This window comes from Pinus tabuliformis, chromosome 6 (assembly GCF_031772625.1).
Source record: "Pinus tabuliformis cultivar Carrire ecotype Pingquan chromosome 6, CPIR1, whole genome shotgun sequence".
Classification (NCBI taxonomy): domain Eukaryota; kingdom Viridiplantae; phylum Streptophyta; class Pinopsida; order Pinales; family Pinaceae; genus Pinus; species Pinus tabuliformis.
Window position 1 is genome coordinate 1478848104 of NC_142292.1, and position 26499 is coordinate 1478874602.

A 26499-nucleotide genomic window follows, 5' to 3' on the forward strand; every position below is an offset into this window, starting at 1 on the left:
GTGCTGGAATTTGGGCTTTGAGTTTCAATTCTTCGTGGAGGAGATAAGCTCCTTCGATTTTTTTGTAACTATTGTTCTAAAATGGCATTTATTCATTTTTGTTTCCATTCCTCTGTGATTATTGCAAGGTCTACCCCTTGCAGATATTCTTCTATTGCATCTTCCTCTAGTGTTTCCTCTGATTCTGCTAGTTGCATTTATGTATCCTCTAGTGATTTTTCTTTACCTCTGTTGTTATTACCTGTGTCCCTTCCATCTTGATTGTTGTCTTCTAAGTGCATTTCTTCCTCTCCTACTTCATCTGCTATTGCTTAATTAGGATCCCTTTGCTGTGGGTTATTCTTCAGTACCTTGAACTGATTATGGCTTGCATCTTTGTATAGGTTCTTCTTGGGGATAGATTTCTTCCCATTATTCTTGTTCCTCGAGATTACTTAGGTGAACACTTCACTATATTTTTGTTTATTTGATTGCTCTTGCGTTTGAGGGGTTTTATTCATGGGATAGTCTCGGAAGAGATGTCGTGCTCGTGACACTTCCTGCATCGGAAGGGATTTTGTTCATAGTATACACTTTGCAGCCATACTTCATCCCCGAAGATTAGTTTGATTGCTTCCAGCAGAGCCCTAGTGACATCTATGTAAACACAGATTCAGGCGTAGGAAACATAGTGACCCATTCTGGTGCCTTCAAATATTTTGATGTACTCCCCCAGCTGGTCCCCAATACCTTTTAAGACTGAAGGGGCCCAATAATCAGTTGGTAAGGAGTAGAGGCATACCCAGACTAGAACCCTAGTGAAATCCTGTTTTTTGGGTGTGAATTTCTCCCTCCAGAATCTCATGTATAAATTGGCTGAGTTGTAGAAATAGGGTCCTCCTTCAAAGATTATGTCTCTGTCTTCTAGGAGGTCAAAGATCACTGTGAAAAATCCTTTGGAGCCCAACTGAAGTCTGATCTCCCCTTTGGGTGTCCAATTGCTTTGGATCCACCAGTTTAGTGCTCTTTCTATTGGCCATATTCCCATGGACTTGCATATGACTATGTATTCCTGCATGTATTCTCTGTATGCATCTTCCTTAGGGTCCTAGATTTCTAGTTCTGGGATTTTATTGGCTTTGGGATTACAGTTTTCCTTGGCCTTTTTCCCCTGATCTTGCGACTGCTCCTGATATTGTGAAGGATTAACATTGCCAGAAAAGGGCGAGTCTATGGTCTTGCCCTTGTTTACGTGATTGTCCTTGGTTGATCTTTTCACTGTGTCTTTGTTCCTTTTTGGTAGCTTGTTTTGTTGTGGATAAGTATTTTCTTCTTTGTCTGAGCTTCCTCCTAGTGGCATACACAAGGCAGAGCTAGAGGCAAACTTGGTGAAGAATGAAGCTTGGTCTGGCAAGCCCACTAGAGACCATATCCTTGAAGGAGAGGGTGCCAGGAAACTCTAGTGGAATCGCCACAACGGGCAAGGCCAGAACCAGAGGCACCTGGGGGAGAACAAGGAGGTCACACTAACCCTAGCGCGCAGTCATTAAAGATCGCAATCCATTTTATGTAATGTTTATTTCAAGTTCTTTGATTAGATATTTTGTTGCTCATTCCATTTATGTGCATTTGTAGGTCAAGCACATTCATTTCATTTGCATAAAATATTTCATAGCATATTTTTCTTCCATAAGAATTCATAGGCAAATCATGGTTTTAATTTATGAATGAAATATAAACTTTGAACACATATTGAATTCTTGAATTGCTTTATAGTCTTCAATGCCTTCATAGATTAAATTTACAAGCTTTCATAGACTATATTTACTCGCCTTCCTAGATTAAAGATTTCCATGCTTTCATAGACTAAATTTCAATTGTTTTCATAAATTAAGTTTTCATGCTTTCAAGATTAAGTTTACATGTTTTTATAGATTACATTTACCTACTTCCATAGATTAATTTTCCAATGCTTTCCTAGATTAAGTTCAAATACTTTCATTAGATTAAAAGTTATTTTCTTTCCTATAATAAGTTGCCTTTATATTCACTAGATTAAAATATTGCCTTTGTGTTTACTGCCTTCAAGAATAGTCATTTCATTGCTTCAATCAATTATATGTGTATCATTTGACTAGATTTCATCTCATAGATTTTCCTTGTATTTGCAGTCTTTAAAATTCAATTGCTTTTTAGATTAAGATTTCATTTTCACTTCATCACAATCTTTTGATTCATTTGCATAAGTTTACCATTCCTTTCTTGCTATTAGAATTATTCTTTTAGAATTAAAATTTAAAGTTGGTTTCATAGCATATATTGTGCAAGTGTACTTCACAAGTATACAACTCGGATTGACATTTAGTGTTAAGTAATTTAACTCAGTTAAATTACCCAACAGGAAACACAACTCAGGGAAGGGTCAAAGGCCACATTGTTTATTTAGGAAAAGAGATAACCTGATAATGAACCATCATTCATCTGAGAAGAAGTAATAAGTCTAGATTATTTTGAAGGGGATTTCGAAGTCCAAATCAGTGGATTTCATGCAAGGTAGGAGGGTTGTAACCATGGCAGTTGTAATTCAATGATCCTCATCTGGAATCTTTTATTCACCATCATTAAAAAAGATATTTTCTTTGATTGATGTTAACAGAATTGCATGAAAAAGAATGTAAAAACCTTATGTGCAAATACTTAAAGAAAAAGTAACATAAAGGAGATCATAAAGACAAATGCACACAAAAGCTTGATAATAGAGTTTGTCGAGTGCAAACTACGTCTCTAGGCCCTACTTCAATAGTGGGGGAGTCACTTCATTCATCTCATCAAAAGAAAGCCAAGTAAATGGGAAAAAACATCATTATACCTCCAATCCTAGGAGTGACTTGAAATTTGGGTGCTTAAATCATAGTAATCACAACACTAATATTTGTCTCATCCTCTTAATACTTTTGATTGTAAACATGACCTACCTCTGAAAGGCGTATTGTTGTCTCAAATTTTGTGGCCAACAATTAATGATGAAGGTGGTCGCTGCCATGACCCTTGAAATCCACTACTCAAATGCAAAAATTATTGCACCATTGTGATCCTTGCGAAACTCTGGTTAAAATGAGTATAAAGTTGGCCACATTCTGCCACTTGTAATTTTGGCCCCACAAGGAATCTTTTAGATTCCTCGCAGCATCTAAAGAGAATATTCCCATAGAATATTTCATCCTAGAATTACGTCCACTTGGTTCTGGCACGCATGGTTCTACCACAGGTCAAGGTTCCACCCTACTCCATGTTCCTCCTCTGCATTGTTTCGTCGGCCTCACGGCTCCATTGGTTGTTTGTCGAATGACAATGGTTAATTTATGTATGTGCTAGGTGATAATAAGAAAGTGCCAATCTAGCGCATTGGTTAGCGGGCTATTAATAAAGCATTGGTTGGCAGTGACCCGAGATCAATTCCCATGAGTGTTTATTTTTAAACATATAACCGCTCCACTTATAATTGTTGACCATATTTAAACCATTCACTTGTGACAACAGTGAACAACCATTGAACCACCAAAGTTACAACGTTTAACCTCTAAATGTTGTGTAATCATTTCAGTTTTGGAGATCTGCCAACGATGATGGGTTATGACTTTTTTGGGGTTTTATATAAAACCATATCCATATGTATTAAAAAACCCATATGCCAACTTGCCATTTAATATACGTTGAACCATAACCATATTATATGGTATATATTGTATGTGTTTGTTTTAAAAATACATGTGGTGTGCATATGGTTATTAATGTTTTTTGTTTCTAATATGTTTTTATGTTTTATTTGGGATTCAACATTATTATTTTTTTGTCTTTTTGTAGGGACAAGGAGTCAATGATTGAGTGCCAAATGTCAACAGTTAATTGGCCAGTTTGTTGCCACGTGCGCCTTGTGGGTCCCATTTTTTCTACTTAATTTGTAAATTTATGACTGCAATGAGTGTCGTTTGCACCATTGGAATCATAATGACAAGCACTACAACTTGGTGACAATGTTGCTAAGATTCGAGGACTTTGAAATTTTAGCTTTTAGGGATCCTCCTGAATCATTCCTCCCCACTTAAAGACTTTTTCTCCTCCAAAAGTATAAACAATGTTGCGATCTCAATCTGCATAACAAATGTCTCTGAAAGGCCACATTTTCTTCTCCTTCCCCCTTGTACTTCAGAGCCTAAAGTGATGAGACTGACATCTATATTTATATATAAATTTGTAGCTGCCAATACATTTCCAACTTGCAACATCTCAAACAAGACCATATTTTCCAAGAGTTTATAACACACTCATGGTCAAGTTTACAACATAAACCATTACCCCATGATACCCAACTAATGGCCAAAATATCACTATGTTTCATATACAAGTGATGTTATACACCTCATCACTTTTACAAACATTTTCACAACATGATTTACAATGGTGGCCATGCTCAACTAGTTAAAAAGCTTACCCATCTTTTACCTAACCAGGCTAACGGGATTTCTTCCTGTAGCTAGATTTCTTGTTGAGTTGCTTCAATGGTTGGTTCTTTCACAGGTGCTTTTGTATACATTTGTTGCTTCTTTGGTCATTGCTTTGGATGGAGCTTCCAACATGTGGCTCTCTGATGTCCTCCCTTGCTGCAATGGTTGCAATGGTTTTTCTTCCTCTAGAATTTCTTGACCTTCTTTGAACGGATATCTTTGGTGCAGCTCTGGCGAGGAGAGCTTGTCTTATCTCTTCCTTTGGAATTCTCACTATCACAGGAAGGTCGCGATTTGCTCTCAGCATCTTTCACTATATTAGACTTGTCGCTTTAAGACTCTATTGTCTCTTCCTTCCTGACATAGCTTAATCCTCCATATCGATATAATTCCACCACTTGGATGGGATTGACAATGCCTTAGCCATTAACTCCTAGACCCTTGCCTTCATATCCCATCTTCTTAATGAGCTTTGAACCAATACATGTGGTGTGCTTTTCAAATGCACCAAAATCATCATCATATTGAGAACATAAAACTGAAGAATCACTGACATTGTTTACCTCAGTTGTTCATTCTGAAACTGGTGGCAATGGCTTTGCTAAGCCTTCACTACACTTCAACTTTTCCAAGTCTTCTTTCATGGATTGTAACTGAAGCTGCAACCCATGTTTCTCCTCTTTTGTTGCTTGTAGAAGTCTCAATTATTTCAGAATTCTCTGTGTGAATGCTCTAGTTTATCTTCTCAAGTTCTTGGAGCCATGCAGTCTTTGGTGCCCTTCTCATCTTTGGTACAACACCTGCTGCAATCTTCGTCTTGTCGCCTAAATCAGAAACCAAGTCAATCAATCCATCTCTTGCAATCCCAATAGTTGTGATCTTCATTTCATCGTATGAATTAGAACCCAAGTCAATTGGTCCAACACCTACAAATCCAGTAGTTGTGACCTTCACCTCATCGTCTGAATCAGATTCATGGTCTTGTTGCATGGTAGCAACTGTCTTTTGCTTCCCTTTTCTGTCATTCCTCTTTGGCTTCAATTCTGGATGTAGTTTCCAGCAATGCTCCTCATCATGCCCTTCTTTCTCACAATGAGTGCAAGAGGGATTTTCTTCCTTTTTCTTTGTCGTTGTTGTCTTCTTCGCATGGTTGTCTTGTTCATACTTTCCCCTGATTTCAAGGTGAATGGATTTCACACTAGCTGAATCAAGAGTAGTGGGTTCAAACAATAACAAAGAATGTCAAAGATAATTATGTAAAGAACCAATATATTTCATCAAAGTATCAAGGGAATCTAAAGGAATGCCCAATGCCAAAGCTTGCTTCCTAAATTCCTCTATGAAATTTCAAACATCTTGACCTTTGTCTTGTTTTAAATGTTGTCATTCTATCATGGCTTTCTGTTGGTATCCCAATGGATAAAATTGTCCTTTTAAAGCATAAACAAATTCAAACCAAGAGGAAAGGATTTTACCCACAAACTTGTTATCTTTCTTAATTTTTTTCTCCCACATTACCAGAGTGATGCCTCTCAGTTGAAGAGATGCCAACTAGATCTTCGCCTCATCTTCTTCAATCTATTGAATCTAGAAATACACTTTAATATGTTTTATCCAATTATTTAGTTTTTCTTCATTGGATTCTCCCTTAAACATAAGCAAATCAAACTTTACATCCAACTTTAAAAAATGATTTTTAAAATCATTCCTATGTTTGTTCCAATTGATTTTTTGGATCCATCGCATTCATGTTGATTTGGAGATCGACGTTTCGAACCCACAACTGTGGTTAAAATGATGAGAATGAGATGTTGAATAAGAAGAACTTTCACTAGAAGATGGAGATGGAAGTTCAAGAGGTTCTCCTCCATTTTCCTGATTTACTAAAGCATGATCCTTTGCTTTCTCTTCCTTCGTCTTTTCCTTCTTTGTCAATATATTCTCATAATCTGCAAACAATTTATCTACCTTATTTTCCATGGTGTAAAAATATTTTTTGAAAGCTTTGTCATGCTCAATGTGAACATCATCATCTGCCATTTTCCTTCTTTGTGTCGCGCATCCAATATCTGGATCAAAAAACTTAAGTTTTCCTTCTCCTTGTTTGAGTTTAGCCCTAGTTATTATGCACACTCGCAATTCACATCAACAAGAAGACCACTCGTATACCAAAAATGATTCGGAATCTCTAATATACCAGCATTAACCAAGATCTTTTATTTGGTTGATGTTAACAGAATTACATGAAAGAGCATGTAAAAACCATATGTGCAAATACTTAAAGAAGAAGCAACATAAAGGAGATAATAAAGACAAAAGCACACAAAATCTTGATAATCGATTTCATTCAATGTGGACTACGTCTCTGGGCCCTGCTTCAATAGTTGGGAGGCCACTTCATTCATCTAATAAAAAAAAGGCAAGTACATGGCAAAATACATCATTATACCTTCAATCCTAGGAGTGACTTGAAATTCGGATGCTCAAATCGCAGCAATCACAGCATCAGTAGATTTTTCTCGTCCTCCTAAGACTTTTAACTGTAAACATGACCTACTTTTGAAAGGTGCATTGTTGTCTCAAACTTCATGCCCATTAATTAATGAAGAAGGCGGCGGGCTTATGCCATGACCCTTGAAATTCGATGCTCATATGCAAAAAATAATTGCACCATTGCAATCGTTGTGAAACTATCGTTAAAATGAGTATAAGTTGGTCACATTCTGCCACCTGCAATTATGGCCCCACAAGGAATCTTTAGATTCCTCACCGCATCTGAAAAGAATATTCTCTGGAATATTCCCACAGAATATTTCATCCTGGAACTACGTCTTCCTGCTTCTGACGCGCATGGTTCCACCACCGGTCAAGGTTTCGCCCTACTCCACGTTCCTCCTCCGTGTTTTTCCTTCAACATCATGGCTCCTTTGGTCATTTGTTGAATGACAATGGTTAATTTATGTATGTGTTGAGCAATAATAACAAAGTGCTAATCTGGCGCATTGGTTGGCTAGATAATAATAAAGAATTGGTTGGCAGTGACCTAAGGTCAATTCCCGTGGGTGTTTATTTTTAAACATATAACTACTCCACATACAACGGTTGACCATATTTAGACCATATGCCCATGACAACAGTGAAAAAACATCGAACCACCAACGTTACAACTTTTAACTTCGAATGTTGTGTAACCTATTTGGTTTTTTAAACTCCACCAACAGTGATGGGTTATGATTTTTTTTTTGGTTTTATATAAAACCATATCCATATGTATTAAAAACCTCATATGCCAACTTTCCATTTAATATTCACTGAACCATAACCATATTATATGTTATATGTGGTATATGTTTGTTTTAAAAATATATATATGGTGTGCATATGGTTATTAATGTTTTGTGTTTTTAAAGTGTATATTTTTGTTTTATTTGGGATTTAATATATTTTTTTGTCTTTTTGCACGGACAAGTTGCCAATGATTGAGCACCAAGTGTCAATATATGATAGGCCAATTTGTTGCCACGTGTGCCTTGCGGGTCCCATTTTTCCTACTTAACTTGTAAACTTTTGATTGTGATAAGTTGGTCATATGGACTCAGATTTTACTTTCATTTTCACCACTGGAATTGTAACAACGAGCACTAAAACTTGGTGCCAATGTTGTTGAGATTCAACGACTTTCAAATTTGAGATTTTAGAGATCCTCTTGGATCATTCCTCCTCACTGAAGGAATTTTAGTCGTCCAAAAGTATAAACAATATTGCAATCTCGATCTACGTAACAAATGTCTCTGAAAGGCCACACTTTATTCTCCTTCACCTTTGTACTTCGGAGCTTGAAGTGATGAGACCAACGCTTGTATTAATATGCAAATATGTAGCTACCAATACATGTTCAACTCACAAGATCTCAAACAATACCATACTTGCTAAGAGTTTATAACACACTCATGATCAAGTTTACAACAGAAACCATACCCCATGATATCTAACTAAAATATCAAAATATCACTATCTTGCATATACAAGTGATGTCATACACCTCATCACTTCTATAAACATTTTCGTAACATGTGATTTACAATGGTGGCCATGCTCAACTACTGGAAAGGACTACCCATATCTTACCTAACCAGGCTAATGGTCTTTCTTCCTATAGTTGGATTCCTTATTGAGTTGCTTCACTGGTCAGTTCCTTCACAGGTGCTTTCGCATACATTTGGTCATCCTTTGTTCGTTGCTCTCGATGGAGCTTCCAACATGTGGTTGTTTGATGTCCTCCCTTGTTGCAATGGATAGAATGGTTTTTCTTCCTCCTAAATTTCTTGACCTTCTTTGAACAATTGTCTTTAGTGCAGCTCTGGCGATGAGAGCTTGGTTTAGCTCTTCCTTTCGAATGCTCACTATCACAGGAAGGTGTTGATGTGATCTCAACATCTTTCACTGTCTCGGACTTGTTTCTTGAATACTCTCATGTCTCTTCCTTCCTAACATAGTTCAATCTTGCATATTGAGGTAATTCCACCACTTGGATGGGATTCACAATGCCTTGGCCATTAACTCCTACGCCCTTGCCTTCATATCCCATCTTCTTCATGAGCTTTGAACCAATACTTGTGGTGTGCTTTTCAAATGCACCAAAATCATCATGATAATGAGAACATAAAACTATAGAATCACTGAAACTGTTTACCCCAATTTTTTATTCTGAAGTTGGTGGTGATGGATTCATTAAGCTTTCGTTGCACTTCAACTTTTCCAAGGTTTCTTTTGTGGCTTGTAACTGTAGCTGCAACCCCTGCTTCTCCTCCCCTGCTGCTTGTACAAGTTTCCTCAGTTCAACATTCTCTACTTGAATGCTCTAGTTGATCTCCTCAAGTTCTTGGAGCCATGCAGTCTTTGGTGCCCTTCTCATCTTTGGTACAATACCCGCTACAATTTTTGTCTCATCGCCTAAATTATAACCCAAGTCAACCAGTCCATCTCCTACAATCCCAATAGTTTTGATCTTCATCTCATCACTTGAATCAAAAACCAGGTCAATTGGTCCAACACCTGCAAATCCAGCAATTGTGACCTTCACCTCATCGTCTAAATCAGATTCATGGTCTTGTTGCACAGTAGCAATTGTCTTCTATTTCCATTTTCTTTCATTCCTCTTTAGCTTCAATTTTGAAATCAATTTCCAGCAATGCTCCTCATCATGCCCTTCTTTCTCACAATGAGTGCAAGAGGGATTTGCTTCTATTTTCTTTGTCATTGTTGTCTTGTTCATATTTTCCCCTGCTTTCAAGGTGAATGGCTTTCACATTAGCCAAATCAAGAGTAGTGGGTTCAAACAATAACAAATAAGGTCGAAGATAATTACGTAAAGAACCAATATATTTCATCAGTGTCAGGTGAATCTAAAGGAATGCCCAATGCCAAAGCTTGCTTCCTAAATTCCTTTGTGAAATTTCGAACATCTTGACCTTTGTCTTCTTTCAAATGTTGCCATTCAATCATGGCTCTCTATCAGCATCTCAATGGATAAAATTGCCTTTTTAAAGCAGAAACAAATTCAAACCAAGAAGAAAGGAGTTTACCCACATACTTGCTACCTTTCTTAAGTTTTCTCTCCCACCAAATGAGAGCAGCGCCTCCCAATCGAAGAGATGCCAACTGGATCTTCACCTCATCTTCTTCGATCTGTTGAATCTAGAAATACACTTCAAACTGTCTTATTCAATTATTTAGCTTTTTTGTATTTGATTCTCCATTAAACATAGGCAAATCAAACATTACATCCAACTTAAAAAAGAAAGGATTTTTAGAAGTATTTATATGTTGTCTATTAGAATGATGAGAATGAGATCATGAAGAAGAAGAACTTTCACTGAAATATGGTGATGGAGGTGCAAGAGCTTCTCCTCCATTTTCCTAATTTACTAAAGCATGATTATTTGCTTTCTCTTCCTTTGTCTTTCCCTTCTTTTTCAATCTCTTATCATAATCTGCAAACAATTTGTCTACCTTATTTTCCATGGTGTAGAAATATTTTTTGAAAGCTTTGCCATGCTTGGTGTGAACATCATCTTCTATCATTTTTCTTCTTCATGTTGCATGTCCAATCTCTGGGTCAAATTACTTAAGTTTTCCTTCTCCATGTTTGAGTTTAGCCCTACTTATCATCAACACTCAAATTCACATCAGCAAGAATACTTCTTCGATACCAAAGATGATTCGAAATCTTTGATTTACCAGCATTAACCAATACCTTTTCTGCGGTTGATGTTAACAGAATTGCATGAAAGAACATGTAAAAACCATATGTGCAAATACTTAAAGAAGAAGCAACATGAAGGAGATCAAAAAGACAAATGCACACAAAAGCATAATAATGGAGTTCGTTAAGTGTGGACTACGTCTTCGGACCCTGTTTCAATAGTGGGTAGGTTGCTTCATTCGTCTCATCAAAAGAAAGGAAAGTACATGGAAAAATACATTATTATACCTCCAATCCTGGGAGAGACTTGAAATTTGGCTACTTAAATCACAGCAATCACAGCACCAGTAGATTTGTCTCATCCTCCTGAGACTTTTAACTGTAAACATGACCTACTTTTGAAAGGTGCATTGTTGTTTCGAACTTTGTGACCAACAATTAATAATGAAAGCGGGTTTCCACCATGACCCTTGAAATTTGTTGCTCAAATGAAAAAACTGACTACACCATTACGATCCTTGTGAAAGTCTGGTTAAAATGAGTATAAAGTTGGCCACATTTCGCCACCTACAACTGTGTCCCTAGTTCCAGTGCGCATTGTTCTGCCACTGGTCAGGGTCCTACCCTGCTCCACATTCCTCCTCTGCATTGTTTTATTGGCCTCACAGCTCCATTGGTCATTCGTCAAATGTCAATGGTTAATTATGTATGGGTTGGGCAATAATAACAAAGCGCCAATCTAGTGCATTGGTTGGTGGGCTATTAATAAAGCGTTGGTTGGCAGTGACCCAAGGTCAATTCTTCCGGGTGTTTATTTTTAAACATATAACTGCTCCACATATAACAATTGACCATATTGGAGACAAGTTCCAATTATCTAACGCAACCATGAAGCGAAGGGTATGGGAATTGAAGCCAGGTCTGGTTTCAACATAGCTCTCCAACACTCTGCGCTAGGGTTTAGGCTGGGGTGAGGAAGTTTTCCAACAGAACATCGGTTAGAATAGTCATGGGGTCCCCTTGACATAGCGTGCAGCAGGTGTCAGCCAACTTAATCGAAGCCTGTCGGAATACCCTACAAACTCGGCCCGCAGACTCTCGGTTAGAACCCCAGCCCTTCATTCACCATTGCAGACATTGTCGTGGTTACGAGTGCCCAAAAATCAAGACAACAAGTCGCCGGAAGCTATCCGCCATAGTTTAAGGGTTCGAATGTGTGAGTGCAACCCGGAAAGGTTACTTGAGGCTATTGCTTCGAAGTTTCTTGACCTGAATCCCATTAGAAAATTAATTTGTTGAGAATGGAAGAGGGTTACGAGGAGGAGCTTGTTGACTACACCTCAGATAATTACTCAGAAACCGAGATCTTTGTGGCCTCCCGTCTGCAAACATAAGAAGGGGCCAAACCAGCTACTGCCTCTACACCGGATGAACAGGTTAACCAAAATACCCGTGGGATGGTGGACATGGAAATTTCATTACAAGGGTTGGGAATAACCCAACCGATAGCGGCGGTAACCGAGGGTTTTATCAGCCTCGTCGAGGGCACCAACTCCCCTTTCCTCACCATTATGTCTCCGTCTGATCTCTTAGGTTGGAGTGGACAACAACAGCCCTCCGAGGACCTACAGGAAAGAGAGGGATTCACGGCTGAGGTCTCTGAAGATCCAAATTTCGACATCATTGAGCTGAACACAGCACATGGGACAATAAACAATGAACCCAACAGGCCCGAACACCCAGAGGACGCCTACACGCATCTCGACCCAAGGAACAAGGTACAACCTTCAGGCTATTTCGAGGGCTTGGTAAACAACGAGCCAAACAGGGAAGAGCCAAGGGACTTGGACCTGGAGAGCAGTTCGGTGAGAGTAGGAAGCAGCCATACTGAACAGTAGTTTCTCAAGGCAAAGAATTCCAGACAGTCCAAGCTCTCCAAGACAAGGGAAAGGGGTCAGAATCTCGTTTTTGGCGAAGGCATTGGAATGGACAAAGTAGCCCTAACAGAGAGCACTGTCCTAGTGGGGCGAGTGCGTGGAAGGAACTACTCGTCAAGCTGCCTGAAACGATGGACGATGGAGGTCTAGGGGAACATCTTGGCGCAACTCCCTGCAGTGTTGGCTATGTCAAGAGGATGGTTCGCGCTAATCTTCGTCGAGCCAGAAGATGTGAACTGGATATTAACCCGATACTGGCACATAGAGATGACTCTCATGCTCCTCAAGCGATGGTCAACACTCTTCGATCCAGAGAAGGAGAGCATTGGAGCAGGGCCAATATGGGTTCGGCTACCAAGTCTCCCACTGCAATTCTAGTCTAAGGATATATTCAGAATCATTGGGGATGACCTCGGCACCTATTTGGACCATGACAGAACATATATGGACATCGGCATCCTTGCGATGGCACGTATTATGGTTTACCTAGACACTAGAGATGGTTTGGTGGAAAGTTATCAATTTCAGTTGGGATCCACAATCCGCTGGTAGGAATTGGATTGTGAGGGTATACCGTTTAGATGTAGGAGATGCCATGAAGTTGGCCACCTCTACAAGTCCTGCCCACTAGTCACAGAGCTAAGACCATCTCCCCCGAGAAGCTATGCAGCAGACAGTACACAGACGGACTTGGGCATGGCAGAGATTACTGACCTACAATCTAGACAGCCAAAAGGATTGAAGAGTCAGCCCCCAGCTTCACCAACCTAACCCAGAATGGCAAACTGTATCCCAGAGGTGTCGATCACTAGGGCACGTTCTAGAGAAGGCACAAGCTTCACGGGTATCTCCTCTCCCCCTAACACTATTTCTCCGACTGAATGTATAAATTCTATTTCTAGTTCATTTCAAGTAAATTTGAATATAGCCTCCCCCATCCCCAAGCTTAGCCAAGCCTGCTGCTCGGTGATATTCGCTCCCACCCCCATCCCAAACACCCCCTGCACCACCAGCCATCTCATCCTGCCTAGCTAGCCCCCCGGGGATTCGATATCCAGATCCTCCCACTACTACAACTTGCACTCCATCCCTCCACCCTCCATGCCTTCGGATTGGAGGAGGACCCAAACCCACATCTCCCCCACAAAACTCCACAGGGAAGGCAATCCCGCATCTCCAAAGCCATTAAAAGAGCCAGCTTGGAGGTGGCCTCCGGCATACAAACTCCCATAGATCAGGGCCTTAGAGAAAAGGGGAACCCTGCCTCAGTGAACCCATGAAAGGCCTCTCCTTCAACTGTAGGGGTTTATCCAACCCCGATAAAAAGTTGGCTCTAAAAAGACTATGTCTTGCAGAAAAATTGGACTTCCTAATGTTACAAGAAACTCTTGGCGATGGACCCTTGGTTTTTCAAACACTCAAACCATTCTTACCCAACTAGGAGTTTTTCTTTCTAGATGCGAGAGGTCGCTCAGGAGGACTAGCCCTAGGCTTCAACAATTCCCTAGTCAAGATCACAAATTTCTGAGGAGGGCAGGGTTTCCTAGGAGCGAACATCACTTCAAACTCCCCCCATATCACTCTAAGAATCTTCAATATATACAGCCCCTGCCATCACAAAGAGGCCTACTGGGGAAGCCTATTACAGTCAGATTTCATGCAGACATAGAATATAATTATTGGGGGAGATCGAAATTTCTCCCTAGGACTGGAAGAATCATGGGGGCACAGGGCTCAATCTGATGTCCTAACAGGATTTTTCGAAAAAAATTGGATGACAATGATCTCATAAGCATAGACTCAGCCTATAAAATGACCACTTGGAGGAACCACCGAATAGGGGAGAATGCCCTTGCTTGTTGACTAGATCAGTTCCTTATCAAGTCTTCCCTCCTAAATAGTCTTGGCCGAATCAGGCATTGGGTTGGATCTGGGGGTTGTTCAGACCACTCCCCGATTTTTCTGGAAATTGAAGATGCACCTAGGAAGCCAGGATCCCCTTTCAAATTCAATGTTGCTTGGATTGGGGAAGAAGGGTTCCAGGATTTGGTAAAAGGAAATTGGACCCATTATAACAGGGAAGTTGGGCTGTCTCCTAGAACAGTTATCACAAACAACCTAAACTGTCTCAAAAAGGAAACAATTACCTATGTAAAGATCAGAAAACAAAAAGAAGAGGAGGAACTGGTCAAGATCGAGGCTGAACTAGCTCAGCTTGAATCTTTGGGGCTGACAAGCTATTCTACACACTGCACAAAGTATTAGCTCTTCAAACTAGAAAAGGAAAAAATAAAACTCCTAAGACGAGCTGAAGAGACATGGTGCCTAAAGAGTAGAGCCACTTGGTTAAAAGTTGGCGATGAAAACACAAAGCTTTTTCAACAATTCGCTAGAGGAAGCCGAAATTTCAGCACTATCTAAGATCTAAAGGACCAACATGGAAGAGAAGCTAACACCTTCGCTCAACTAGTGGACCTAGGGGTTCAAAACTACTCGAATATCTACAAAAGCCCAAGAGTAGCAAATATAGCAGAAATTCTCTGGGTTGTCGAAGCAATCCCCCGATTTGTCGAGGAAGAAGAAAGGGAGATGTTGAACTCGCCCATCACCATGGATGAATTGGAGGTTGCCCTTAAAAGTCTGGGCAAAGATAAGAGTCCTAGGCCAGATGGTTCGCCCATTGAATTCTACATCACCTTCCTTGAGCTCATTGACTAGGACCTCTTTCTAGATGCTGAAGACTATAGAACCTCGGGAACAATGTCTGAAGCCTTCAACTCCACCTTTATAGCTCTCATTCCCAAGGAGGAAAAACCACAATCCTTTGATGACTAAAAAACTATCTCCCTATGCAGCTGCATCTACAAGATCAACTCCAAGCTAGTTGCACTCTGTATCAAACCAATCCTCTCCAGGATGATCTCAAAAGAACAATTTGCCTTTCTCAAGTACTACCACATCCAGGAGGCTATAGGCACTTCCTAGGAAATGCTCCACTCCATAAAAACCTCCTCAAAAAAAGTGTTCATCCTCAAAATCGACTTATCCAAAGCCTTCGACAGAGTCAACTGGACTTATCTTCAGCTCATGCTCACACACAATGGTTTCCCTCACCAATTCATCAAGTGGATGGGGTGTTGTTTCACGTCAGTTTCCTTCAGTGTCTTGATCAATGGAGCAGCTTCCAATTTCTTCCACGCTGAAAGAGGCCTCAGACAGGGCTACCCTCTCTCCCCAATGCTTTTCCTTCTGGTAATGGAAGGACTTAGTAGACTCATAACATCAGCAAGAAACAATGGCACACTGGGAGGAGTGGAAATCAATGACAGGACCACCATTTCTCACCTTCTCTTTGTTGATGATATTCTAATTTTTCTAAATGGATCCTATAGGGATACCTCTAGTTTCAAGGCAATCTTATCTCTCTTTTGTAAAGCTACAGGAATGGAGCCGAACTTCATCAAATCAATAATCAAATTCAGTTCCTACCTCCAGAATGAAAAAAGATTCACCTCCCAACACTTCAAATTTATGAGACAAGAGCTGGAGGATGGCTTAAAATACTTGGGATTCAGACTCAAGCCAAATAGGTACCGTATTGTAGATTGGGCATGGATGATAGCAAAAATAGAAACACACATAAACATCTAGCAGCAGAGGTGGCTCTCTAGGGCAGGCAAACTCACTCTCATCAAATCATTCCTTGAGACCACTCCAGTCTACTGGATGTCCCTAGCCTAGATCCCAAAAGGCATCCATCGCATAATCAAACAGATCTGTTGCAGATTCCTTTGGAGGGGCCAAATAGCTAGCAAAACTTTTGCCTGGGTCAAGTGGGAGAGGATAGCAAAACCAAAGAAATGGGGAGGTTGGGGACTAAAGGAGCCCTAAGAGTTTGCAAAGGCTTTGGGTGCTAAGTTGGCCTGGAAAATTATTACCTCAAATAGCCTCTAGATAGAAGTGACTTACAAGAAATATATACATCCACAATCAACCTGTTGGACACCTAATCCTCTATGGGTTGGTGTAGAATGTGAACAGCCATGAGAGTCCAAGAGACCTTGGGATGTGGAACCCAACGGTCACACAAATGTACTATAAATGTATATCATTTCCAAATAATAGATGTACTATCATTCTTATCTTTAATATTTTGTTTCTGCCATGTGTGTGTTTAACATGGTATCAAAGCGGGCAATCTCCTACCCTATTCATATTTGAGAGGCGTTTCTCATATTTGAGAGGCCTTTCTCTGCCTATAATTTGCCATCCAACAAACCTTCCCACTCAGCTTTACCCATGAATTAGAAGCATTATTAATGCTAATGTGGTACCATCATGTCACCCATCAAACCGATGAACACTCCTCTCTCTCAGCGAAATCGCAGTAAACGCTCCCTTGTTAGTCATGAAATCCCAGTAACTACTCTCCTCCTTATGGGTTCTGACAGAGGTAACGTCCCTTAGTTCTGCCATTCCTTTGTACTGCGCAGACCTATTCTTATGACAGTAGAGAGGAATATTTCTTGCTCTGTCCTTGATGAATAACGGAGCGTCCTTATCATCTCTATGATAGATTCCCAAAATCTAGTATCCCTTTCACTATGCACATGTCCATTTCAGAATTAACGCTTTTCTTGTAGTTGTACTATTCATTTGGAATAGGCTGTGAGTTTACAATCCTAATAAGTTATGCCTTCCCAAGGTATCACTCCTTTTTCTGTGTTTTGTGGAGTTGAAGGACTGCGTTCCCTTCAATAACGCCTCAACGTTTCCCTTCACCATAAGTTTGATTATGGAACATAGTGGCTACGGAGATTTCCATGGGGGAACTAGGGATGGAATAACTAATGAACGTCAGTGTCAGATTTTCAAAAATGGTGGTCGGTGACTCGTTTTCCTTAGTCAACAGGGACAAGGTTGAAACCTTCGTTGCTCTTTCTCTATGATGTGGTTGTCGCTGCATTAAATTTTATTGATTTTTATTATTGTTATGACTGCCTTTCTTTCTTTATGTGAGGTAGCTTTGGCTGGTGCAAAGACCACTAAAATTATTCAAGCTCTGGTTGGCCATTCAACATATGTGTCAGCTGAGAATATTACTCCAGTTCCATATCCCTGAGATATAGCTGCAGCAGATGTTTCTGATCAGCAGCCAAATCGACAAAGGAATACCAAAGAGTCCCTACTTCTAGCCGAGCATCCCGCTTCAAGCCACTCTACCTATACCTTCTAATCGACTCAATACCACCACTCACTATAATTTGAACGCTTTCTCTACATACACACTATTACATTTTCGTTGTTCGTTGTGGTATCGCTACAACCATTGCTCATACAACATACAGAACTTGAATTCACTCCCATACACAGTCCCGCTCCCATAGCGTTGCTCCACAGTCGACCTCCTGGTCACTTGCTATGATACATCTATCGACCATTATCTGAATTTGTTGATAAATTAGATTGAAATTCTCAAGGGCACGTGATCATCGTCTAAGTTTGTTGATAGATTGGATTGGAAGTCCCAGCAGCACGGTGCTCAGGAGGGAGTGCTGACCATCACCGTTCCCAAGAATTATGTTGCCAGACCTTGCCTCTCCAATACGTAGACCTCCAGCGTCTCCAATACACAGACCTCTGGTTGCTCATTCCACGTTGCAGCTGCTCCAGTAAACGATGTGGCTTTCGGAGAGCCCGCGACGCCAGCATAGTAACAGTAAACTCCAAGTGTTTTAACAATCAGCTCTAAAATATCAGAAGACAGATTCGAGTAAACCCAATCTATCAGATTATTTAGCTGCATCTCCATGGTACAAGAATTGATGAGTTCTTGAATGAGAAAGGAAGCAAAGCGGACATCTTACCCCAACAGTTGTTTGGCACTAGTTCAAGCAACGCCCACGGACAGGCAGTTCCAAAAATACGTTGGGGGTTAAGGGAGGTTTTATTTGGCCTCTATGATTGGAAAGCACTGAAATATCAATGGGCTTATTGTCTAGAACCTCTTGAGCTTTGGTTAAGCATCTCCAAAAATGTGTGATGATTGCCACAAATGAACTTCAAGCTTGCGCTCTTTCTTTCAACTTTCGAACCATTTGTTCATTGAATTGATAAAAAGGCGGTGAATCTTCCTGTACAAACTTCAAAATCTGAGCTTCCTTGATACAATCAGTCACAACTTCTTCAGCTCTCCAAGAAACGTTGGGCAGTGCACAAATGTTCTCATCATGTTTGAATATTTCTCGCATGTGCTTAGGCTTATTTGAAATAGGAAGCCCTCTGCTACATTCCGCCTAGCACTTCATGAAATGCCAAAAGGAACTCCCGTCTGCAATAACTTTTTTCACTCCCTTGTCTTCCATCATTTTTCTCACTTTTTTCATGTCCTCCCATCTGCTGGTGGCTACATAAATTCATAGGGTACAATTCTATAAGGTTTTTGTTGTGTGTTCTCCTAACTTCATATTTGTATAGGCTCTACAGGCAGCAAGCAGAGATACCCATATACCAACATTGGACTTAACTGGAAGGTTGCTTTTGCCCAAAACAGCTAGAAGGTTTCTTTTGATCAGCTTGAATATTTTTTGAAGACAAAATTGTACGCCAATCAATTTTTGCAGTGATATTATTGTGAAATGGATAGAATTGGCATTGTATTAGAATTATTGAATGCTCTAATACATTCTACTATGGACAATACAATTATTATTGACAAATCCATTGTCTCAGACATTCAAACTTGTTTGAAAAATGTACAAGAAAACATTGAATTTTCGCAACTAGAGTCTCAGCTTCAGCGAGATGAGCTACAAAAAAAAGACATCATTCTGAATTGTTTTCTGTTCAAAACAATCCTCTCTTCAAGATTGAGATAGACTCTCATCAGCAACAAGAATATGAATTTGAGGTTGATTCAGTTCCCAGTTCAAGAGAAAAGTTACATGCAGATGTAGAAGTTCAACCTGCACTTCCCAAGTCAGTCATCAGACCTTGGGAAGAGCTTGTCCACAACAAGCACAGAACTGGTCTTGGATATGAGAAGGACGTGTCCTTTCATATTCTAAATTACTCAAAGCCCATCCAGTTTCAAAGTGTTGGATTACTTCATGACAGCTCACCTTCAGTTGTTCCAAATTTTGCAGCTCTTCCACAGCAACAACAACAGATTGTGAAATGCCAACACTGTGACCGAGTTGGCCATATGAAAGATCATTGTTTTGATCTTCATCCATGTAAGAACTATCATAAAACTAGCCATTCTTCAAACAGATGTTTCAGAAACAAACACCCTGCAAGAACAAAGATTCATCTTAGATGGATCGCTTTTTTGCAATGGGTATCTACAGCCAAGAAGATATTTTACTCATACAACAGGATTTGTTCTCGAATATTGAAAAGTCTTGCAGTTGAGAACTCTTCATCTTCTTACCTTGTATCTGACTAGGGGGAAATGATGGTCATCTAGCAGAAGAATTCAGCTTCTTGCTTGTTTTAGAAGAGTTCCAGGAATTTCATTAAGCATTCCAGAGTTGTTGGTCATCCTTAAACCATCACAGGTTGAGACCCCCCTTTTCAGGTTGAGGTTCTCCCTTTTATGTGCGGTGAGACCTCCCTTTCATGGTTGAAGGTTTCCCTCTTCAAAACATGAGGAGCACTTCCTATAGCAGAAGACCTGAGCTTCATGCTAGACTTGGAAGATTTCTGGGAACTGCACTAAGCGTTCCAGTTTTGGTGGTCATCCTTAAACCACTGCCCTTTGTGCCAACATTTCAGAGAGCACATTCAGCCTAGTGCTGCCATGTTTTTTGCACATTTTGTATTACAACTCTCTTCTTGGACTCATACATACCCCTTTGGATTAGAGGGGGAATGTTGGACACCTAATCCTCTATGGGTTGGTGTAGAACGTGAACGGCCATGAGAGTCCAAGAGACCTTGGGATGTGGAACCCAACGGTCACACGAATGTACTATAAATGTATATCATTGCCAAATAATAGATGTACTATCCTGCTTATATTTAATATTCTGTTGTTTCCATCTGTGTGTTTAACACAACCACGGATTGGCTACGTAGCCCTATTCACCGCCAAGTTGGTGTCAAAAACATTTGGAAGTCCATCACACACTCCATCGACATCATTAAATTAGGCCTGCCCTGGAAGGTGGGGGACGGCACCCAAATCAGAATTGGGGCCGATGCCTAGGAAGGCAGTGGCAACGCCCATATTTTACCACAGGAAATGAGATAGGAACTCAGTGATGCTGGATACTCACACTTAGCCCACATCAAAGAGGAGGGGTTGGCCGAGAATCCTTACAAACAATGATGGGCTTTTGAAAATCTGGGCATCAAAGACAGATGGAGCAGGGAGTGGTTACGGTTCATGGGGGCCCTGGAAGAGGCGAACATCAAGATTACAGCAAAAGAAGATATGCTAATCTAGGAAAAGGCCCCCAACGGAAACTACACCCCCAAGACTGGGTTCGAGACCATCATAGAGGCTCGAGCAAGTGGCCCTCTGTGCTGGTGGTGGCATTCCATTTGGAAGCTGAAAGCCCCTCAGAAAGTGCGACTCCTCCTTTGGTCTATCTTATCAAACAAAATCCCAACAGATCAATACCTAACAAAATGAAACATACATGGGCCTTCAAGATGCAGCCTCTGCAATTTGGTGATTAAGGACATCGACAACCTTTTTCTCCACTACTCTGTCTCGGCAGACATCTGGAAAATAACCACCACTGCACTCAACGTTCTTCTTCGCTGGACCGACCAAAATATAAAGGAGGCCTGGGAAAACTGGTGGTCTAAAACAGACAGCCAGAAGCTAAAAAATCTGCCACCCATCATCTGCTGGGGCATCTGGATCATCAAGAACCATAAAATCTTCCAGGATAAAGACATATTGGGAGCGGCAATATGCAACAACATCCAAGCCACATACAATTCTATCCCTGAAGACCAAGTACAGTGTCCCCCTCGGACAATAATCCCAGAAGTAATAGATAGAGGCCAGCCTTGGGTAAACTTCGACAGCTCGGCCCAACCGGAGGGCTGTGGTGGAGGAGATGTTCAACACCTCAACGAGTCTGTGAGCTTCAAAATAAGAGTTGGACTAGGGAGAGGCACCAACAAATACGGAGAATAAAACAGTCTCAGACACCTACTCCTCTTTGCCAAGGAAAAAAACTGCCACAATATACAAATCTATGGAGACTCTAAGCTCATCATAAATTGGTTAAATGGGACTTATAACTATCACGTGCAGACATTCAGAGATTTGGTGGAAGAATCCATTGAATTAAAATCACAGTTTGAGTCTTTTGTCTGCTCTCATATTTACAGGGAAAGGAATGAAGTCGTTGATCTTCTTTCCAAAGAGGTCATGTAGCTGACTAGAGGACAGTGGATAATCCAAGAGTACAGGGATGGAGACTTTTTCCAGATCTACCACAGGGCTTACATCGACGAGGCAATACATCCATAGGATTGATCGATATGATCATCCTAGTTTTTGTTTATTATTTTTTTACTACTGCTCTACAACTTTTTAAACATTACAAATACAGTCATGGTTAATTTTGATCCTTCAACTTTAATGAAGGAATATGTAAATATATTTTCTCTAAACATCAAAATTGAACATCTAAATTGACTGACCACCTGATAGTAGTGAAAGCATTATACAAATGTTGGCATACAACTTGTAATTTTCTTAAAATCTTAATGGAAATTACGCATTTTTCTTTCGAAAAAAAATAACAATTGACCATATTTAAACCATCCGACCATGACAATAGTCAAAAACCACCAAACTGCTAACGTTACAACTCTTAATCTCTGAATGTTGTGTAACCGTTTCGATTTTTGGAACTTTGCCAACGGTGATGGCTTATGATTTTTTTTTGGTTTTATATAAAACCATATCCATATGTATTTAAAAACTCACATGACAACTTGCCATTTAATTTTCATTGAACCATAACCATATTATATGGTATATATAGTATATGTTTGTCTTAAAAATATACATATATGGTGTGCATATGGTTATTAATGTTTTTTATTTTTAATATGAAATTTTTGTTTTGTTTGGGATATAATTTTTTTTTTGTCTTTTTATAGGGACGAGGAGTCAATGATTGAGCACCAAGTGTCAATGGTTGATTGGCTAGTTTGTTTCCATGTGTGCCTTGTGGGTCCCATTTTTCTTGCTTAGCTTGTAAACTTCTAACTACGATAAGTTGGTCATACATACTTGGATTTGAGTCTCATTTGCGCTAGTGGAATCGTAACAACAGCACTACAACTTGGTGCCAATGTTGTTGAGATTCGAGGATTTTGAAATTTGAGCTTTTAAGGATCCTCCTGGATCAACTCCCCCATGTGAAACGATGATGGGTGCAGAATGAGAAAGCCGTGGAATAATGGAGGATCTAAGTGGGATAGAAGGTGCATTAAATTCCAAATTATCAATCTCATATGTCTCTCCATTGACATGGGTTGCAAAGACAGCGTTGTAGGGGAGAATCATACACCCTCGGTGTGAAAAATTAAAAGGCCCATTAAATGGACCCCTCTAAAACAATGGTGTAAATTTGAAATACTCTACTTCTCTTGAGTTGTAAAGACTAAGTGAAAGATAAATTGTGTCTCTATTCAATCCCAGAAATCATTAGTAGTAGCAGTCAACCTTACTCCATCTGTAACAATGGCAGGTACGTGAAATAAAGGACAAGACTCAAGAATAGAAGCTAACAGAATAGAAGCATCGACGCAAATATAAATTGATATTCTGAGCAGGAGAGTTGACACTCTCAAATCAATTGGTGTTAGATTTCCTTAAAACCCAATAATTCATTTGCAATTTTCGAAGTGCAAAACTAGAAATACAAACAATTGCACTGGAAACTAAATTGCAAATACAATGAGTTTTCTAACTTAGCATGCACAACATAAAGTAAATAATAAATTTGAATACAAACACATTCAACAAATAGAACACAAGATATATCCAACAAACCCTAACTCAATGGAAAATCTGCAACTTTGTGTGTCTTTTATTCTCTTTAGCAAAAGGGTTTTCTTCATAAAATTATAGCAAGGGAGAACTTCCCTTTCACCACAGGAAAACAATTGATCAACCTCCAAGATAACTCGATATTTCTTTTGTGCACTGCATCTATTTAAAGATCATGCAGATTTTCCTTTCTACGCACACATGTGAGCACAAATCTCTCTTTATGCACACGTGCGATCACATGTCTCTCTTTTCACACACGTGTGAACTGGAGACAACAAAAATGTTGACTAAGTTGAGGCAATTTAGCCCTCACTCGATCTCTTCCTCCTAGATGATGAACCACAGTGATCTTTTGAACCCTAATCTTTACCTCTCGTTGATCTGACACACTACTTGAGCTCAATTGTGTTAATTTTTCATAGAGCTACATTATTCTTTGCTTTGATAATTGCATTTCTTCATTAACACGTTAAGTTCACCACATAACAATATAACATTATTCAAATTTACCTCATTATTCATCCACATATGCAACTATGTAGAAAAAACAAAATTATCATCACCAATGCAATGGGACATAAAGGAACAATAGAAGAAAAACATGCACACATAGGGACACCAGGATTGGTCAAAGACCGGGGCAAAACCCACTACGAGGAAAATCCTTGCCGATTATTCTTCTTCTTAGATCGTCATCAAATGATTCAGCAAAACATAGTACAATGATCCATATCTTCATTAAAGCAACAAAACAACTAGAACATCCATGACATGGCACTAAACATGCTTGTACTCAAAACTCTGATTTTGAGGATCGTAATGCATTGTCACTGACTTTAGTCAACTGCTGAATACGGCTATCTCTGAGCGAAATCTTCAGAATATTGATACTTCATCTTTTGGTTCTGAATGCACGTTGAGATACTAGGTGTGTGCATCTGAGACTGATTTGGACACTCCCTAGAGAACTAGATGCATGTGTCTGGGGACCAAACTCGATTGCGGAAACCCTAGCCTCCCGGACTCACCCTGAGAAATTGTGTGCGTGCGTATGAGACTTCCCATATGCACCCTTGACCACTCTTTATGTGTGTCTGGGGTCGAGAATGCTAAGTTACGAGCGTGTGTCTGAGAAATAGAAACCCTAGACACATGCAAGCTTCGACCCTATAGTTTCGAACCCTTTGCACAAGCTTTCCTCCGTCAGAACTGTGCAAACCAAACAATAGAAGAGAGAAGAGAGTGCTTGATGATTGTGTCCAAAATGAGCTTGAGGTCCCTTCTATTTATAGGCTTCCACAAGGGTCCATTTGATGTTGAGGTTGACCTATCCAATTGTATATGTGCATAGCACCAACCTAATCCAATATACATGAGTAAATAAATAAATTCAAAAACCAACTTTTTCTTGTCCAAATAAGGTGATCTTTAGGTTGATTTTGGTCCTCTCAAAAATAGGAATCTATTACAATTATTATCTTCATCATATGAGTTGTCCAAAGTGGAATTTGACCACAGTTGTATAATTTTAACACTCCCTCTCAACTAAGGAGAATTACACTTGCAAATATATGTCCATAGATCAATATGCCATCTTGGTATCTCAAGTGTCATCATGTATCATCATTGATCATCTCTGTCATGTAGTCGTCATGACATACAAATCATCAACGTACATCTCAATCCATCCCTTACTTATCTCTTAATCGTCCCTGCTCATTTGTTGAATATTCTTGAATCTAAAAGTAGAAGAAATTGTTACCGGAGGGGAGCTTAAGCTACCACCCTCTATTCATTAGGCTACTATCTGGTATCTCTGCCAGTGGGCTACTACCCGAAATCTCTGTCAGCAGGCCACTACCCAGAATATCAGTGAGCGGACTACTACCCGAAATATCTGTGAGTGTTGGAAATACTGAGAGGGGGGGTGAATTAGTGTTTCTTAGAAATTAGCACTTTATTAAACCTTTTCAGAGCATTAGTTAATCTTCAGTTATTATTATTATTGTTCAGTAAGAGTAGTAAACAACAATGCAAAATAGAGACAGTAGGCACAAAATTTCTAGGTGGAAAACCCCTTTCAGGTCAAAAACCACCGAACACTTTTCTAATACGTTCTTTAATCTTCAGCCCCAACTCGATAAAAAATTATGACTTCCTAGAACTCTAGAAAAGCATTCTTTTCCAGGTCCTACTGGAAGGATGCCCCAATGCCCGGTTTTATGAGAAATCAATTGAATGGATGCTCCAACACCCTAGCGAGCCACAAATCGCCCTAGCACCACCCTACAACCCTGAAGTGTTTACAGTACCCAACCTGTAGGTGACTTCATTCACCTACCTAGCACCACCCTACCACACTAAAGACAAAAAATTGAATACATAAAGTGTGGACTCTCGTACTAGCGACAATAATCCATGTTAATATTTAACTAATTTTCTTGATTGACCAATAACACTAGGACCTAAACCCTTGTCCCGACAAAACAAGAACCCTTGTCCTAACTTCAAACCAATGTCGTTTTTCCCAAGAAAAAAATTCCTTCTTCAACTCTAGGCAATGACACTAACTTTTTGCAATGTTTGACTTCAATTTACAAAATGACTCTAGGACACATTTTTACATTGCTTACAAGACTTGACAACTGTTGTACAGATTATCCTTGATGTTGATGATGAAGCTTGCAGTAGAAGGTGGTCAAGAATGATGGACTGCTCTGCCTGTTAGTTGTTGATGTTGCTGCAAGTGATACTGGACCTTAAGGCTCTACTTCTCTCCTGTCATTGCTTGTGATAAATGGATTTGGCTTCTGCTCTTTGATGTTTAGACCTTGTCTAGCTATT